Source organism: Dendropsophus ebraccatus, chromosome 4, assembly GCF_027789765.1.
Source record: "Dendropsophus ebraccatus isolate aDenEbr1 chromosome 4, aDenEbr1.pat, whole genome shotgun sequence".
NCBI classification, from domain to species: Eukaryota; Metazoa; Chordata; class Amphibia; order Anura; family Hylidae; genus Dendropsophus; species Dendropsophus ebraccatus.
Window position 1 is genome coordinate 158,718,624 of NC_091457.1, and position 19,939 is coordinate 158,738,562.

The window sequence follows — 19,939 nt, forward strand, 5'->3', positions numbered from 1 at the left end:
ATATCTGACGTTCTGAACACACTGTACCATGCAGAGAGAAGAAGAAGGCATAAAATACCATTGCGTAAGCCTGGCATTTCTTCCCTGAAAGAGCAAGTAGTGTTCTGTAATGGAAGTAAAAAAAAAATGCATCAAAATCCATGCACACAAGTTTTTCAACCGTTTTTCATATGGTTTTTGCATAAAAAGGATGAAAAAACAGATGTATTTGTGTGCATCGACCACGTTTTGTGTACGCTAAAAAAAGATGCATTTTGATCCATTTTTCTTTATAATTGAAGTCAATGGAAAAACAGATCAAAATGGATGCACACAAATACATCCTTTTTATGCATAAAATAGATGAAAAAAAAAGCACTGCAAAAACGCAGTGTGAACAAAGCCTTAGGGCCCTATTCCATGGGACAATTATCGTTCGCATAATCGTTAACGATAAACGATTTCAAACTACCGCTATTGCGAAAGACCTGAAATAGTTGAATAGTTAACATGAAACAATAATCGTTACTTATGATCGTTCTTGTCCTCGCTATTGCGTTCGTCAGTACTGCAAACGACCGGACTGCTATTCAACCGAACGATTATGGCTTAGATTCGAACGACTTAACGATAATCTGAACGATAATTGTCCCATTGAATAGGGCCCTTAGGCTAAGTTCACACAACGTATAAATTCATTAAACGGCCATAATGGCAGTTTTGCAACCACGGACGTTATGAATTAGCCGATCGCTTTAACTGCTATGGAATCCCGACATGTAAGTTGTATGCAGCCACTATTCACTGAATATGGTGAATTGGAATTCGGGCACACCGGAATGTGTAGTGTAGTACCGGCCGACCTTAGGCTTATTGCACCCCCCCTAAAACATATATGTTAAAGAGACTGCAAAAACGCAGTGTGGACCCAGCCTTACTTTGCAAAGTTGTGCCACCAAAAAACATTGACAATCATTGCATTGCACGACATACTGCTGATACGGTTTTATAAAGTCCCAGTGGGGTCATAATAAATATAATTGCACAAAAATACATAAAAAAAAAGATACATAAAATGATAATATGTCTGTACTCACATCCTAATATACATATGCAGAATATCTGACGTTTGCCTGTTATAGAGTCGTATTATAGCCCTGAAGCTTCCATGTAAAAAAGGTCAAACTTGAAAAATGAACAGACGCCGCGACCCCCATCCTGGATCGGCGTAAACCTCTCAGACTTTATGGGTAATCTCTGAGGTTTTCATGGTAACCGGGGCAAGTGTCATGGTCTTTATATGCATTTTATTATCCTTGGGGGAGGAATAGACTGGAACTCATCCCTATTCTGCGGGAAGCTTCGGGGATATTCGGCACAATATAAACACCGAGCACTTGGGATATTATTAGCAGAATGTGGAATGGACTGGGAAACTAGGGGGATTTCACGTGCTAGGTTACAGACGGGTTTTAGTCTGTGGTCTCAGTCCTATTTATAATAAAGAGCATATATTATAGTCTGAAGCTATCAGGAGCATGGGGCAATTGTAAAGAACTTGCATTTGCCCTGGGTGCCCTCTTGCAGTCTTGATCCGGAATTCTAGAGGGCATATAGGTTCCACCACATCACTGGCCACTGGTAGTGAGACTGAGCCCACTGTGTAAGTTGGTTAACACACTCCTGACTTCCCGACATTCACGGAACCCTTTGCACCATCCTGCAACTTTGATTTGTAAAATAAGAAATCTAATAGAAGCCTAAAATATATCCCAGTGTAACAGCATAGAGAGGGATACCTTGCCTGTTCCCAGAAGGAAGGCCTTGGCCAAGCTCTGATTATGGAATTGTCTATACTGTATAGGAATACTATGTGCAGTGTCCTACTGTATGTAATTTGTGCTGCCTACCAGTTGTTGGGTGTGGTATCCCGTTTTTTGCCCTTTTGTGTGCACAATGGGGGAGATTTATCAAACTGGTGTAAAGTAGAGCTGACTTAGGTGCCCCTAGCAACCAATCAGATTCCACCTATCAAAAAATCTGTGAGGAATAAAGGTGGAATCTGATTGGTTGCTAGGGGCAACTAAGACAAAATCTGGTGAGGATAAGTTGTTCAAGTACCCCACTGCAATCTAGGACCTGTAGGCCTCAGGCTGGACCTAGTCCTCCATGTACCTGAGAGGACCAGTTTTGGGCATTACAGGGGTCAGTAAGTACTGGGGATGAACTAAAGGGGAGATTCCTTGAGAAACATCTGTGAACTAGAGATTACTTTACCGACGGGGGTATGCCTACTTTCGGGGGGGGGGGGGGGGGGGTACCTACATGAGGATTACCTACATTGGAGATATTATTATTTACTTGGGGGGGAAGACAAGTCTAACTCAACGGAAGATAAGTTGTTCAAGTACCTTAATGCAATCTAGGACCTGTAGGCCTCAGGTCGGGCCTAGTCCTCCATGTACCTGAGAGGACCAGTTTTAGGCATTACAGGGGTCAGTAAGTACTACAAACATCAGGTGGCTGCCTACATGGGGGATAACCTGCAGGAGGGGGGGGGGCAATGTCAACTGAGGGATTACCTGCAGCAGGATGCCTACATGGGGAATGTCTGGGGATGAACTAAAGGGGAGATTCCTTGAGAAACATCTACCGTAGGGTCTATCTACAGAGGCCTAACTACCAGGGGGATACTAACTAGCTAGATTGGTGATAATAACTACTGGGGGCTTACATATATATATATATATATATATATATATATATACACACACACACACACACACCGCATATATATGGGGGGGAATGCCATTTTGTGTTTTACCCCAGGCAGCAGAAAGGCGTGATTCCCCCCTGGATACAACACATAGAGGATGTTTAGTAACATAACAAAACACTTGGAACTCATAAGGTCGGGATCAGTCATCAGCGGCTCCGTTACCTATAGCCGAGTCCAGTATACAAACAGACAGTAACTCATCCAGCTGATCGCTTTCATTCTTTAGCGACGCACGTTTTTTTTTCTTCAGAATTCTATTCTTCTTTTATTTGCTATACAATCTCCAGCACTTTGATGTCATGTTCATTTACAGAACGTTTTCTGCCGGCGTCTATACTCACAATGCTTCTTAATAGAGTGGAAAGACTCACGCCTCATGTTCCATTCACACACGCTGACATACAGGACGAGGCATAAAAAGAAGGTGCGAGCTCTTTATATTACAGACGCCGACTGATTCCTGCAATCAGCACAACATGAGATGGGAGGAATACAGAAGCCATGATAACCACGGACTGGAGTGACCTGCTGATAATAGACACGTGTCTCTCCATATCCACCCGTGAAGCGTCTGCCGCCGCTCTGGGCTACAGCTTATTTATCAGGCCATATTCCTTATGTATTCTAACAAAGGAGAGTAATTAGCTTGGGATTCATCCATGGAAATTGTCTACGTCTCTAATAACTCGGATTGATTCTCGGGGAGGATTTTCAACCAAGGCATAAAATTTCAAATTTAAAGGTTGATGCAGTAGCCAAAGTTTGAGTTTATTGCATTTAAACGGATTATCCAGCGCTACAAAAACATGGCCACTTTCTTCCAGAGACAGCAACACTCTTGTCTCCAGGTCAGGTGTAGTTTGCAATTAAGCTCCATTCACTTCAATGGAACTGAGTTACAAAACCTGCACCTGAACTGGAGACAAGAGTGGTGCTGTCTCTGGCAAAAAAGTGGCCATGTTTTTGTAGATCTGGATAATTCCTTTAAAGGGGTTATCCAGCCCTACAAAAACATGGCCACTTTTCCCCCTACTGTTGTCTCTAGTTCAGGTGCGGTTTGCAATTAAGCTCCATTTACTTCAATGGAGTTTCAAAACCCCACCCAAACAGGAGACAACAGTAAGGGGAAAGTGGCCATGTTTTTGTAGCGCTGGATAACCCCTTTAAGGACTACCTAAAGCTTTAGAAAAAAAAACTGACATGACAAGTTTTGATTGATAGGGGTCCAGGTGCTAAGACCCCCATGATTGTTAAAATGAACAGACAGTCGTGCTCAGCTGAACCTTGTGCCTGTTCCTGTCTGTTCTTCACCATTTGGCTAGGCTCCGGGCAGTGTACGGATTTACAAAATATCTGCAAAGAGTTACAGGGCTTCATCTATGTACTAAGTTGAGGTGCAGTCACATTTTTTGTAGATGTTCCCACCTTATGGGTCTTGTTTTGGGAGCACCCCACCCATAGGGTGATAGTGTTTGGTGACAGGAGGTGTCCAGATTGTAGGAAACCAAAGTCCAAAAACTGGGAAGGGACCCTTGGTTGGTTGGAAGGGTTGGGCGGGGCGCAGTGGTGCTTGGGGCCTGCCTGCTACGCCCCAAATGCTCTTAAGCAATAGATTTGCATAGGGGCAATTAGCAATTTAAGAAACAATGTGGGGGAGAAGAGGGATGTAACTAACAGCAATCTACTAATGAGGTCCTCTGCTTCTGCGGCATATCAGCAGGTTCTCTGGGAAGAACTGATAGTGCCCCTTTAACTGCACTAATCACCTGCTAATTAAAGTGGGACATACAGCTATCTGTCCTCATTCCCTCTATACCAGGGGGGTCACACCTGCGGCCCTCAAGCTGCTGCAAAACTACAATTTCCATCATGCCTAAACAGCCAAAGCTTCAATCCATCTCCTGAGAGATGCTCAGCCAAAGCTAGTGCCACCAAAATGGCCAGGTTTGGCCAACATTATTCTAGTCTAGCCAAAGCCAAACTATATGGGCACCATGACAGCACAAGGTCATGGTTCCATACACGGCAGTAATACCAGACAGGGTCATGGAGGTTGGAGACAGACAAGTTTGGGATGTCTATCCCATAATATTTTCATAAAACAAATTGATAGACGCAAAACACTTAGTACCCGCCCTTCATCCAGGCAAAATTCGGCAATGTAGAGTAACTAAAAGCGCCTTTATATAACCTAATATATTTAGCTAAACTGACATTTCCCTTCTGATCCCCAGGAATCCCAATTTCCAGACTGAGATCATACAACGGGAAATGAAGCTTGATCCCCATAATCCCTACTTCCTTTTGTTGAATCTTCTGAGATACTGCTCGGAATAGGCTGGGTACAAAGACTTTCTACAAGATGTGATGCTCTCTACTATGATAAGTCTTAGTAACTCTTACATAGTCTACAAGTAGACCCAAATCTGCCTTTTCTTTGCCATTTCTGACTGCAAACAGTGTCCGCGACTCTTCTCTATATGCCTCATCTATTCTGTATCTACAACGTTGTAGGCCTCACTGATCACTGTGCATGCGTAGAAGCTTCTAGCCTACTACTATGTACGCCAAGTGATTGGTGATATGTGGCGGGCTTGAGATCCCCAAGCATGCACCAGAGTAGCTCCGAAGCATAGCCCCACCCTCCTGTATATGCCACATAATTGAATGGGGTGGCGCTATCAATATGGAGAAGCCATGTAACCAATGTACATGACATCACAGTTATAGTAGATCAGGGTTCTTGATCAAGCTTGATGCTCAACCAAGCACCTTGCTGGGGTAAAGGTGGCCATATACCTTCAATTACTGACGACCGGATGATCAGTTATAGCTCCTACCCGCTGCAGTAAGCTGTTGCATTTTTAGTTCTAATTTTTTTTTTATATTTTCCCTTGAAGGGAATACATAAACGAAATATACAAAAGGTTGAACCAAAAAATGCAATACCTTACTGCAAGACACATTACAGCTTGGGCAGTATGCCGTCAAGGTGAACCAGGCACCCTCCTGCTGAGCAGGGGGCACCTGCTTAAGTGCTTTGAGTCTCCCATTGATTTTGATGAGTCGAGCACTCGAGTAACAAGTATTTTAATGCTCACTAGCATGTCTTAGGCTAAGTTCACACTACCTATTTGCAATCCTTTTTTTTTATCCGTTTTTGCAAAATACGGATGCAATGGCGTGCATCCACTTTGATACATTTTTCCATTGACTTCCATTATTTAAAAAAAAAAAAAAAAAAAAAAACGGATCAAAAGGGTTCTGTTTCTTTTAACGTACACAGGAATGTACTTGACATTACTTTTGTGTACGTTAAAAAAACGGATGCGTTTCGATCCATTTTTTTTTAATAATGGAAGTCAGGGAAAAAACGGATGGAAACGGATGCACACAAATGCATCCATTTTTTGCAAAAACGGATGAAAAAAAAACAGATTGCAAAAATGTAGTGTGAACCCAGTCTTTGTTGCATTGTATATTGGGGGTAAAAAAACTCTTCCGATGCCTTTCTCCGCCCACCCTCACCTATCTCTGACCTCTTTGTTGACCCAGGATTCTTCTTAGGGGGCGTTGTGTACGCTAGAGATTCACAATATACATACACATGTAATTTTTCTTCGAGCACATCATTCCGTTCAATGGGCTGGCTATTTTTAGGAGGAGAATGTATACTCTCCAGAAGATAGCCTGCTGCCAGCTGCACATTTGGCTATGCTCCAGCCAAGCCCTGCCGTATTTCACAGTACCGCATGTCACGAGCTGCAGCGCAAAATATTTACACAAGTGTCTGAGCACAGGCAGGGTCACCGCGACTCCCCCTGGGACGCTCCACATCCGCAGAATGCGGCAGGACCAGCTCTGCTGGGATAAAACATCTGTGTCTCTCTCGGGTAGATCACCATGGGAAGCAAAGTCCTTGACATTCACTACGTGCAGCATCAAAGCTGTGAATGGGCTCCAATGCCTGAGGGCTGGTTGTCCAGACAAGGGATGCGTCCACTATATATTGAGTGACAAGTGTGTCTATAAAATTAGCCGGTATAGTATCTTCAGTTGCATCTGGATGGGTTTGGTAATTCTGTCGCTCGCTTCAGAAAATGTATTCTTAAAGTGTCACTGTCGTGAATTTTTTTTTGCAGAAATCAATAGTCCAGGCGATTTTAAGAAACTTTGTAATTGGGTTTATTATCCGAAAAATGCATTTTTATCATGAAAAAGCAGTTTGAAGCTCTCCCCCCTGTCTTCATTGTTCTCCTATGGAGAGAGCTAAAGAAAAGACCAAAACAGGACAACAAAGAGTTAATCTACAAATCCCTCACCCGTTATCTCTACTGACCATCACCAGTGACCTGTCTGAGCTCCGATTACAGCTGTCACCCAGCTCTGTGCCTGTAATCCTCTGTTATCTGCTTTCTGCTGCCGGCTAACTCCCTCCTTCCTCCTCCCCCCTCCCCTCTCCCTAGAACAGACAGGGGACGTCTCCTGCAACAAGTCACAATTTTCAGATTTTTCAGAGTGGATGAAAAAGAGGAAGGAGGGGGGGACCTGGGAAAAGGCTTTTTACATGGAGATAATGACAGATTTGGCTAATAAACCCAATTACAAAGTTTCTTAAAATCGCCTGGACTATTGATTTCTGCAAAAAAAAAAAAATACGACAGTGACTCTTTAAATGTAGGCAATAAAAACGAGATAGAACATGGAAACGTTTTTATTCTAGACAACAAAGGAACTGGTATTTTTATGCAACCCCCTCTAAAAAAATCCTAAAATGTTCCATTTTATATACCCACCATTTCAAACCACACATTAGATGACATTTCCAGGTTCAGCTTTACTGTATAGACTGGGACAGATCTGCAGAGCTATCTCAGCCGTGGGAACATGAGATTTCATGACATTGGCATTTTTATGTAAGCTCTTCTAAAATGAATCTTAAAACATTTCAGTTTATACCTGGGCCATTGCAGATGGCAAAACATATGACATTTCCAGGTTCAGCTTTACTGTATAGACTGGGACAGATTTGCAGAGCCATCTCAGCAGTGGGAACAGGGGATTTCATGACATTGGTATTTTTATGTAAGCTCTTTTAAAATGAATCTTAAAACATTTCAGTTTATACCCGGGCCATTGCAGAAGGCAAAACATATGACATTTCAAGGTTCAGATTTACTGTATAGGCTGGGACAGATCAGCAGTGTCATCTCAGCAGTGGGAACAGGGGATTTCATGACATTGGCATTGGTATTTTTATGTAACCTCCTCTAAAAAAAATAAACCCTACAACATTTCAGTTTATAAACCGGCCATTGCAGACAACTCAATGGATGACATTTCCAGGTTCAGCTTTACTGTGTAGGCCAGGACAGATCATCAGAGTCATCTCAGCATTGAAAACAGGGTATTTTATGACATATTACAGCTATATTCTTCTGCTGGAGACTTAGCTATGGCCATATACTCACAGACACAGCTCTGTATACCTCTCACCAACCACTATGGGAGTTAAGTCGTTTTCCTTTACTTCCTTGAAACTTTATTAGTCTATTGACACTTTTCTGACCATTACCTCTGATTTATTACAGCTGAGATAAAGTGAAAGCGCTATACTTTGCTGCCTATAGAGATAATAGTAGAACGGGCCTCCATAAATATCTTGGTCCCCATGCAACTTGATGGAGCTTAGGCTGTTTTGCAAAGAATTATAAGGCTGCAATGCTCATATAGGAAGGACTAATAGAGTCAAGGCTCCATTTACTGTATGCTGACTAGAAGAGGGTTTAAGCTAGGAATTATGATTTTTTTTTGTTTGGAATTAAAAGATATCGGAGTTAGAGGCCCTGCGATTTCAATGGGGACCCCAGTCTCATGTTAGAATGAAGTGGCAGGTCCCATATGCACACCGTCGCTCCATCAATTTTCTGTGGGAGATGAGTACAGTGTTCACCTGTTTATAGAAGCTCCCATAAAGAATGAAAGAAGTAGCGGCACCGATGAGTGACCCACCACTCCATCCTATAGTCAGACTGGGGTTCTTAGTCTTAGTCCTGTGGATGAAGGATAGCTTTGTCATATGGGAATATCTCTATAAGAACATTTCACCCAATGAATAACCTGGCCGAGCATGCATACACTCTGAATGAAAGAAAAGAGTCATTGCCAGACACCAACAAAGGGATCGGCAAATTACAAGCCAACTGTCTGATCATTCTTTCCTGTGGGCTATTCGTTTTCGTTCGAATATTTGAATGAAACCGCAGTAAAAATTCTATTTCGCCCTCCCACCCACCTGGCGCTTTTTTCCAGCCAATAACCATGCAGTAGGGAGGGACAGGAACTATGAGTAGGAAGGATTTAAAAAAAACTCTAACTGTGATTGGCTGGCTAAACTATGTCACCTTCTGAGTATAACAATAGGGGATTTCAGATTCGTGTCACTTGCTGGTTGGAGATAAAGAGGGACAGACTGTCTAACAGGGAGAGAAAGCTTTTAGGTGGAGTTAGGTAGGAAGGGACACCCAAAAGCCCTTGGTAGGGCTAAAAGTATAGAAACCTTATATTTAGAAGCTGTTGTGAGTGTGGGATAATACCTGTTATTTTGCTACTACTGATTTGCGCAGTCTGCATCCTGTAAAGGAGTTGAATGTAGGGCTGGGCGATATTGGCCTAAATCAATATCGCGGTTTATCGCACATGTAGCCGCGGTAACGATAATTGAACGATAATTATGACACACCCCTTTTTGCAAACCACACCCACTTGCCGTGCCAAACTGGCGATATTTTGATTCAAAAAAAGTTAAAAAGAACTCACTGAGCAGCAACCCATGGTTAGTCTATTATCATTATTATTATTTGTCATTATTAGGGGGTCTCAGCAGAGACCTGGACATGTGTATATACAGGTATACACCCTCTACAGGGTATACACAGGTCACAGAGGGATAGGTGTGTATGACTATATGGGGGGGATGGATTGGGGTGTATTACTATACAGTAGGTTGGGATCGGGTTACAGGACTATACAGGCAGCACATAGGGATAGGAGGCGGACGGGGCTGTATGACTATACAGGGATGGCGGACGGGGGTGTATGACTATACAGGGATGGCGGACGGGGGTGTATGACTATACAGGGATGGCGGACGGGGGTGTATGACTATACAGGGATGGCGGACGGGGGTGTATGACTATACAGGGATGGCGGACGGGGGTGTATGACTATACAGGGATGGCGGACGGGGGTGTATGACTATACAGGGATGGCGGACGGGGCTGTATGACTATACAGGGATGGCGGACGGGGCTGTATGACTATACAGGGATGGCGGACGGGGGTGTATGACTATACAGGGATGGCGGACGGGGCTTTATGACTATACAGGGATGGCGGACGGGGCTGTATGACTATACAGGGATGGCGGACGGGGGTGTATGACTATACAGGGATGGCGGACGGGGGTGTATGACTACAGGGAGGGCGGACAGGGGTGTATGACTACAGGGAGGGTGGATAGGGGTGTATGACTATACGGGAAGGGCGCACAGGGGTGTACGACTATACGGGGGGGGGCAAGGGTGTATGACTATACGGGGGGGGGCAGTTAGGGGTGTAAGACTATACGGGGGGGCAGATAGGGGTGTATGACTATACATAGGGGGCGGACAGGGGTGTATGACTATCTGGGGGTGGCGGACAGGGGTGTATGACTATACATAGGGGGGCGGATAGGGGCGTATGACTAAACAGGGGGGCGGACAGGGGTGTATGACTATACATAGGGGGGCGGATAGGGGCGTATGACTAAACGGGGGCGGACAGGGGTGTATGACTAAACAGGGGGGGCGCGGATAGGGGGTATGACTATACGGAGGGGTAAAAAGGGGCGTGTAACTTTACAGGGGGCACATAAGGATGGCAGGCGGGTAGGAGAATATTATACAGGGAGGTGCATGCTGGTACCTGTAGTCCACTCAGTAACAATACAGGACTGTAACATAGGAGGAATGGATGTGCTGCAGCAGGCAGGATACCACACACAGCTATAAGTTATCCTGCCTGCTGCAGCCCATTATTCCTCCTATGTTACAGCCCTGTACTGGTACTGAGGGGACTACAGGTCCCAGCATGCACCTCCAGCTCTACATGCCGGCGTCACTGCACACACAGCACAACAACATGTGCAGGGACGCCGGTATCAGAGCGGGAGGTGGAGGAGCAGCAGGGCCCAGGTGACAATGCCGCCCGACGCGCCCCCCGCCCGTCTGAGCGCCCTCACCCCCACCCGTCCGGTCCCAGGCCCCGTCCCGCCGCACCTGTCCATCCATGCGCCCACCCGTCAAGTCCGGCGTCCCTGCACACACAGCACATTGACATGTGCAGCGCTCGCCGGCCGGGGGGGGGGGGCGCTCGGACGGGACTGGTGCCGGGGAGGGCAATGTCAATGTGCTGTGTGTGCCGGGACGCCGGACGGGACTGGACTTGTGGGGCGCATGGATGGACAGGTGCGGCGGGACGGGGCCTGGGACTGGGACTGGACCGGTGAGGGTGCTCGGACGGGCGGGGGGCGGGTCGGGCGGCATTGTCACCTGGGTCCTGCTGCTGCTGCTGCTCCTCCACCTCCCGCTCTGATGCCGGTGTCCCTGTGTGCAGAGACGCCGGCATGTCAGTGGTGGAGGAGCAGCAGAAAAAAATACAAAAATACCGCAGATACCGTCCTGGCTAAGTTGAGGTCGGTTAACCGACGCCAGTGACGGTATCGGTATTTTTGCGGTATACCGCCCAGCCCTAGTTGAATGGCTCTTTCATTTTATTATTATCTTGGTACTACTGATTTGTAGTTATCGTTAACTTTCGTTATTACGTATTTTACACTGCACCTGACCAGATATGTACGCAAGTGCGTACCGCTACACCGAAACGTACGCTTCTACTTTACATTCGTAATTTGTTTGTAAATCTTCGGTGTGCACTTAGGAAAATTGGGATGTTCGCTCATCACTAGTGTTAGACGCACCCAGGCATGCCAGAGGTGTTGGCATCGCTTCCTGAGGTGTCATTGGGCACTTGGTGACCTCCTAGTGGTCGAATATGGATTTCCAGGTCCCAAGGATTTTTCTCCCATAGACTATAATGGGATTCAATATTCATTTGAATATATGAATATTGGGAGCTATTCGAATTATCGAATATTTCACTATTCGCTCATCTCTAATTACAACATCTTCCAACCATAATGTCATATATATGTTCAGCTTTCAGGTGTATTCTGATGTTACCATATGAGACAGCCAATGATTTGCCATGATTACCGCTGCCATGGTCCCGAATCAGGTAGGCATATACTTTTGTGACCTGTAAAGATGATGCCGAACCCTAAAGCTTTGGCTGTCCGCGCATGATGGGAATTGTAATTTTGCAACAGCTGGAGGGCCACCAGTTTGACCCCCTTGGTCTGGAGGGCTGAGGCTGAGCGCTGTGCTCCACCATCTCCACTCAAACACCACAATCACTTCCATTGGTGAAATAATTGTGGCCATACACAGCACTGATACAGACACCGGTTATGGCTGGGATTAAGCTGGCTATACATGCCCCATGGTGCCCGCACTTCATATATATATTATATTATATTATATATATATATAGTGGTGCCTTGGATTACGAGCATAATTCGTTCTGGGACTATGCTTGTAATCCAAATCCACTCTTAAACCAAAGCAAATTTTCCAATAAAAAATCATGGAAATGCAGACAATTGGTTCCACACCCCAAAAATAATGATTTATTATTCTGAATAACATGTAAAACAAACATTCAAAAACAGCAGAATCTGTGATATTATAAGTTACTGTACATTAATGGAGAGGATGGGAAACACAAGGGCGGACAGAGACTGCAGGGAGCAGGAAGGAATGAGCAGGACAGATGTGGGCACATACATGCAGCACTCTCTGTCGGGGGAGAGAGGGGTAACAGCTATGGAGAGATTACCTCCACAGTCCTGTCCCCTGATGCAAGCCTCAGCCTGAAGTGGATCTGCTATGATTTGGAAGGTGAGGGAGACTTCCTGGGTCAGAGTACAGGGCTGTAGACCCTGCTATGCAGACCATGCCCCTCCTCCACTCGCGCTCCCACCCAGTACAGGGAGCTCTTAAACCAATGCAATGCTCTTAATCCAAGTCACAATTTTGAAAAACTGTGAGCTCTTAAACCAAAACGCTCTTAAACCAAGTTACTCTTAAACAAAGGTACCACTGTATATATATATATATATATATATATATATATATATGCCGTTTCTTTTCTTTATACTTTTTTACAACAGGATTGAAGTTTTTTCTAGTGACCTTTGAAGCTTTTCCATAGAAACCAGCGCCGGGTGCATTAATGTACAGGCTGCGCTCCGCTCCCTGGCCGCTCTGCACCTGGCCTTGGTAGGTGCGGAGGAAGTGCTGGTAACCCATTCATGACCAGGAAAAAGTTTACACCCTCATTTTATAAATATAAAAATACAGAGAGTGTTAGGGCGGGCTCCACGGAGACGTTTCAGGTAAGATACCTATGAGATAGCTTGGGATCCTGCTGCCCTGACTCTATGGCTCGCATCTGACCTATGCGGTTATATAGGCATCAGATCAAATGTTCCTAACAGATTTAGACCCCTAGGATGTCTGTGTTCCCACGTTCAGGTTTTTAAAGGAAAAGACCTACAAAAATAAACAATCACTGACAGGCAGGGGGGTGCGGAAACATAATTTAAAAAAGTATACTTACCTGTCCCCGTGCCTGTGCAGCACTGCCTTATCATACCTACTGGCTAATGGATTGCCCGCTCAGCCAATCAGTTATTGGGGCGGGACACCGCTGCAGTCACTGACTGTCTATCAGCGGGGTCGTGATGTACCCGGAAGCTGGGAGAAAATTACATCCGCTCGCTGTCTGAGAGCGATAACAGCAGCACTGTGGGGGCACAGGGGCAGGTAAGTATACTTTATTTATTATGTTTTCCAACTTGCTCCTTGTGATTGGACTCCTATTGCGCCAGAGTGGCCACCACTCCATCCATTACTATGATGCTGACCTCGCACCCAGCAACTGTAGTTTATAAACTTTTCAGGGGAGATTTATCAAACTGGTGTAAAGTAGTGCTGGCTCAGTTGCCCCTAGCAACCAATCAGATTCCACTTTTCATTCCTCACAGATTCTTTGCAAAATGAAAGGTGGAATCTGATTGGTTGCTAGGGGCAACAGGGCCTGTTTCACTTTACACCATGTTTGATAACTCTCCCCCTTCATCTGTATTTGAAACTGATCACAATGAGACATAATGGGAAAACATAATCTACCCCGGCAAAATAATAATTCTTCTGACCTAATAAGATATCATGCGGATCGCGAGGTCGACCTTTGCTGCGGCATCTGTTCACGCAGTCCGGAAATGATAGTTTATTACTGATTACCAATAATTAATAGATCTTTTATTACCTCCCATTACACCTCATCTAGACAACAGCCATTACAGATGTCTGGGGTGAAATCCAACAAAGCACCTGCATGGAGACTGTATGTTATCCCTGTTGTGCTGGTTTCTAGCTAGATCCATATATATATATATATATATATATATATATATATATATATATATATATATAGCGTCATTAGCCCTGTTGCATTGTTATAAAGATTTGTAAATGACTTCTATCTAAAAATCTCCAGTCTTCCAGTATTATATATACTCTATTATATGAAAAATTTAATGAGAAGATAGAAACAGAAAACCTCTCCTGCTCTGGACAGTTCCTGACATTGACAGAGATGGCAGCAGAGAGCACTGTGTCAGAGTGGAAAGAATACACCACTTCCTGCAGGACATACAGCAGCTGATAAGTACTGGAATGCTTGAAATTTTAGGGGGAAAAAATTACAAATCTGTATAACTTTCTGACACCAGTTGATTTAAAAACAATAACAACCTCTTAAAAACTGATGGATGATGAACAGAAACGGCAAGAACTGACGCTATCTAGCTTTCCCTGAATCTTTCCTTCGATCTATACCTGAACGATGACATTAAAGCTAAAACACCAAGGGTCCTCATTGTCCCTGAAAACATCCCTAATGAAAATCCTAATCTAAAAAAACCTGACCCTAACACAAAGAAGAGGAAAACACTAGTAACTAAGTCTGAACAGGTACAAAACTAAGCAAATGTGACAAGATCAAATTAAGAGAAACAACAGTAAGTACAAGATACAGAAACAAGGACATAAGAAGGAAGCCAGAAGAAAAGGGACTGGGGGGTTGGGTAGTTGTTTATATGGCTGGGGGTTGTGGGGGTAAGGTAGTTGTATGGCTGGGGGGTCTGGTAGTTGTATGGCTGGGGGTCTGGCAGTTGTATGGCTGGGAGGTAGTGGTTTGTATAGCTGGGGGAGTCAGGTAGTTGTTTTTTATGGCTGGGGGAGTCAGGTAGTTGTTTTTTATGGCTGGGGGAGTCAGGTAGTTGTTTTTTATGGCTGGGGGGTACTTTTTTGTAAGGCTGGGGGATTCGGGTAGTTGTTTGTATAGCTGGGGGGGTCAGTAGTTGTTTGGCTGTGGGGGCTGGGTGAGTAGTTGTTTGTATGGTGGGTGGTCAGGTAGTTATTTGTATGGCTGGGGTAGTTGTTTGCATGGCTGGGGGGTAGAGATGATGGAACATCAGGATTTTTCAGGTTCGTTCAAACTCGAACCTTCTCGAACCTTCGTCATTTGATTCCCGCTGCCTTCCCGTTCCGTGGGGAAGGTGGAGACAGCCCGAGTACCGCCTGGAAAACAGGGATACAGCCTATTACCTCAGTACTCGGGCTGTCTCCACCTTCCCCACGGAACGGGAAGGCATCGGGAATCAAATGACGAAGGTTCGAGTTCGAACCAACCTGAAAAATCCTGACGTTAGATCATGTCTACTGGGGGGTTGGGGGGGATTGGTAGTTGTATGGCTGGAGCCTGGAGGGGTCAGGTGGTGGATGTTGGTTGTAATCTGGAGGGGTGGGAGGCTGTAGGATACGTTGGAGCTGTATGTCACCTTTAGGGGTTCTCAGCAGAGGCCCTGAGGCGGGGGTGCGGGCACCGAAAAATAAAGTTTTGCACAGGGCACCATCTACCCTAAGGCCGGCCCTGGTATGAAGCCATGGCCTGCTTGTTTATAAGGCCCTGTTACCCTCCTGAGCAGCACTGAAGGCATCCAGCACCGTGGCCATATTTGTTCTGGTTCTAATCTCTTTGGCCGCTGTCATTGAGAGGAATTACCCCAGCTGTTTGGCTGCATTTCACGAGTCTGTATGCGATAGAGCAGCAGGAAGCCAAAGGCAAATCTGCTTACCTATTATGATAAATGGCTTTTACTCAATGTACTAGTATGGTGCCAACCTTCTGTACACGGCTGGGACGTGGGCCGCTTCCACAAATTAATTTACAACAATAAGAGTTTGACGGGAACTTTTAAAAGTGAACTTTTAAACTTAATAACACGGCGCTTCCTGTAATCTCACAATAAGACGTAGATGTGTGTGTGTGTGTGGGGGGGGGGGGGGCACAGGGCGCCCTCTAGAGGTTACAATGAGACTCCAAGGCTAGAATCCCTATTATGTTAAGCAGGGTTGGCAGGTGCCTTGTTCAGTGATCACATTATCTGTATCCATATCCATTGAAAGAAAAAAAGAAGAAAAAAATCTAAACAATTAATGTCAGAAAGTTGCTTTATACTTCAGTGCAGGCCCATGGATAGGATTTACTACTAGAGAAGAGGTTTCTAGACATGCTCTGTGACCCATAGAAAGATAATTCATGTTCATGATTTGTAAATTACTTCTGTTTCAAAATCTCCAGCATTCCAGTACTTATCAACTGCTGTATGTCCTGCTGTATGTCCTGCAGTGCTCTCTGCTGCCACCTCTGCTGTCCATGTTAGGAACTGTCCAGAGCAGTAGCAAATCCCTATAGAAAACCTCTACTTCTCGTTCCTGACATGGACAGAGGTGGCAGCAGAGAGCACTGTTTTAGACTGGAAAGAGTACACCACTTTCCTGCAGGACATACAGCAGCTGGTAAGTACTGGAGCAATTTTTAAATATAAGTAAATTATAACTGTATAACTTTTTGACACCAGCTGATCTAAAAAAAGAGTACCCCTTTAAATCTATGGGAGCGTGTACATTTACCTTTTTCCAACCTTATTAAAGTGATCATCCAGGTAGAATTTTAGTAAAAAGAGGGGGTAACGTCTTAAACCTGAACAGGGAAGCACAACACAGGGACTGGAACTGGAACAGCATCTTGCCTGAGCTGTTTTTAGGGATATGCTTTAGAGCAGGCACATGGAGAGGAGCAAGGGGAAGACCCTATTTACTACTATAGAAGAGGTTTCTAGACATGCTCTGTGACCCATAGAAACATAATACATGGGCTATTTTGAATTGCGGAAATCTCATTGATTTGCATTGCAAATCCCAGTTTATTAGAGTTACAGACGATCCCATTCACTTTGTAATGGGGTGGACGCACATAGACACAGACATAAAGGGAAGGACGGACAAATAACTTGCTCTCAGTAACTGGCATGCCATGGGTTAAAGTCATTTAAAAATCCCTCCAACAAAGTGTAAGGCAAAGACATTTCCTTTCCGTCTGTTTCACGGACGTTTTGTACTTTTGCAGCATGACAGTAAATGAGCACCCCCCCATGCATATACTCCCCGGCCTCCGTCTACGCCGCTCTCTTAGCTCACATGTAAAAACAAACCTTTAATCAGAGGAAATGACTTGCGTCAATGTGTGGCCTGTGCCCGCCGAGTCCTTAAAGGCTGAAAGATGAAGCGCGGCGTGTGAGGAACATGATTGCGTCTATACTGATGATGGAAACCAGCGCTGAGGCTTGAAAACTAAGAATAATGTGACTGTGCGAAGTCTAATAGTGTGAACAGTTACTGCAAAGTGACCAACAGCAAAAAGGGAAAAAAATAAGACTATAAGAAATATAAAGATACTTAAAGGGGTTGCAGGCAAAACTTACTGATGACCTATCCTCAAGATAGATTATCAATATCTGATCAAGGGTCTAGCCGAGCATACTTAGCGCCATACATTGTATAGTGGCCATTCGAGGTTACTGCAGCTCCCATTCAGTTCATATAAAGGTTTTTTTTTCTGTAAAATTGAACAGATATCAGACCAGTAGGACCTCCACCTAAGAGCCAGTATACCCAGTTTGTACATCTGTTATTTGCACTGACAATGTGCGGTTCATGTGTTAGAATGTTACTGCCACCTAGTGGCTCATTGTATTAGGACCAATAGGCGCCTACTGGGAGTGGAGCCCTAGCAAGCAGAAGTTCCTTTGTTGTGTCCCCCTCCCAAGAAGAGACCCTGTCACATAGTGGAAGGAATCGAGTGTTAAAGGGGTTATCCAGCGCTACAAAAACATGGACACTTTCTTCCAGAGACAGCACCGCTCTTGTCTCTAGTTTTGGGTCAGGTTTTGCTACTCATTTCCATTGAAGTGAATGGAGCTTAATTGCAAACCGCACCTGAACTGGAGATAAGAATTGTGTTGTCTCTGAAAGAAAGTGGCTGTGTTTTTGTAGGATAACCCCTTTAACTAGCAAGAAGTGAGGAGCAGCCAGGCCCACCGTTCTCTAACCTAGGCCTGAAGACCACCTTGCATACCCTGGGAGCCACGGCTCTGCCAGTTCTGCCAGCAGTTTGGTATGTGAATTGCAGCTGGCAAATTCACTTTAAATCTGCAGCATTTACGTTGTGGCTTTTTTTATGTGTATTTTCCTTAGTTTTATGCAACTCTCCCAGTTCACAGTGTTTGGTGGTGGCATATGTTATGTACTTTGCGTATGGGGGGCGTACAGTCTTTTGCAATGGGGCCCCCGTGAATCCTAGCTATATCCCTGTGCCCGGCAACACTTCTCTGGTCCCTGTACTTCTCCACCAGCTTCCAGCCATGATGTTGCATCACATGTGACTATTGCAGCCACGTAACAGCAGAGATCAGCTACAAAACCTACAAACTCAGAATTCAGGCTTACGGTTTATTTTGCAGGAGAACATTCCCTACCAATCTATAATAAAAATAAAACTTCACATATTCTGAGCTATTGCATCATACTGTATATGTGGATATCTGTATATGTGGATATCTGTATATGTGGATATGTGGATATCTGTATATGTGGATATCTGTATATGTGGATATGTGGATATCTGTATATGTGGATATGTGGATATCTGTATATGTGGATATGTGGAGATCTACAAACAAGCCCGGAGTTGCTGCCTTGAACATTACGTAACCTTCTTGCACACTCCCTGGAGACACACAGATGACATCTACAGACGCAAATACCTAGAATGAAGGTTTTACAAATATACAACATGGGGAATTTTGTGGACCAAGGTGTCAAGACTGTGCACATGGTAACAGTCTGTATATAGGGGAAGACTGTGCACATGGTAACAGCCTGTATATAGGGGAAGACTGTGCACATGGTAAATGCCTGTATATAGGGGAAGACTGTGCACATGGTATCAGCTTGTATATAGGGGAAGACTGTGCACATGGTAACAGCCTGTGTATAGGGGTAGACTATGAACATGGTAACAGCTTGTATATAGGGGTAGACTATGAACATGGTAACAGCTTGTATATAAGGGTAAACTGTGCACATGTTAACAATGTAACAGCTTGTACAGTATATAGGGGTAGACTATGAACATGGTAACAGCTTGTATATAGGGGTAGACTGTGCACATGTTAACAATGTAACAGCTTGTACAGTATATAGGGGTAGACTATAAACATGGTAACAGCTTGTATATAGGGGAAGACTGTGCACATGGTATCAGTCTGCTCAGGTCCCGGCATGTACCCTGCATACGTATATTCACGTGTTAGATTAAAGCCTGATGTATATTTCTGTCGAAGAACTCTGAGGCTGGCTCTTGGATACGTGCCACCCATCTGCACGTGGATTAGCCCCAATTTCATTAAAGAGGGTTAAGCTTTGGCTTTTTTGTGCAGAACCAAAGAAAATAATGAGCGTAAGACCATAAGAATCCGCTCTGGAATGTTCTGTTATGTGTGAATTGGATTGTGAAAATCCTATTGACATACATAGGATGCGGATGTCA

General features: G+C 44.6%; 1 protein-coding gene across 2 annotated transcripts in view; it reads right to left on the bottom strand.

Moving 5' to 3' along the window:
- LOC138789053 (regulator of G-protein signaling 5-like) overlaps positions 1 to 19,939 on the bottom strand; it is a 78,935-nt gene that overhangs the window by 4,006 nt on the left and 54,990 nt on the right. The window lies entirely within an intron of this gene.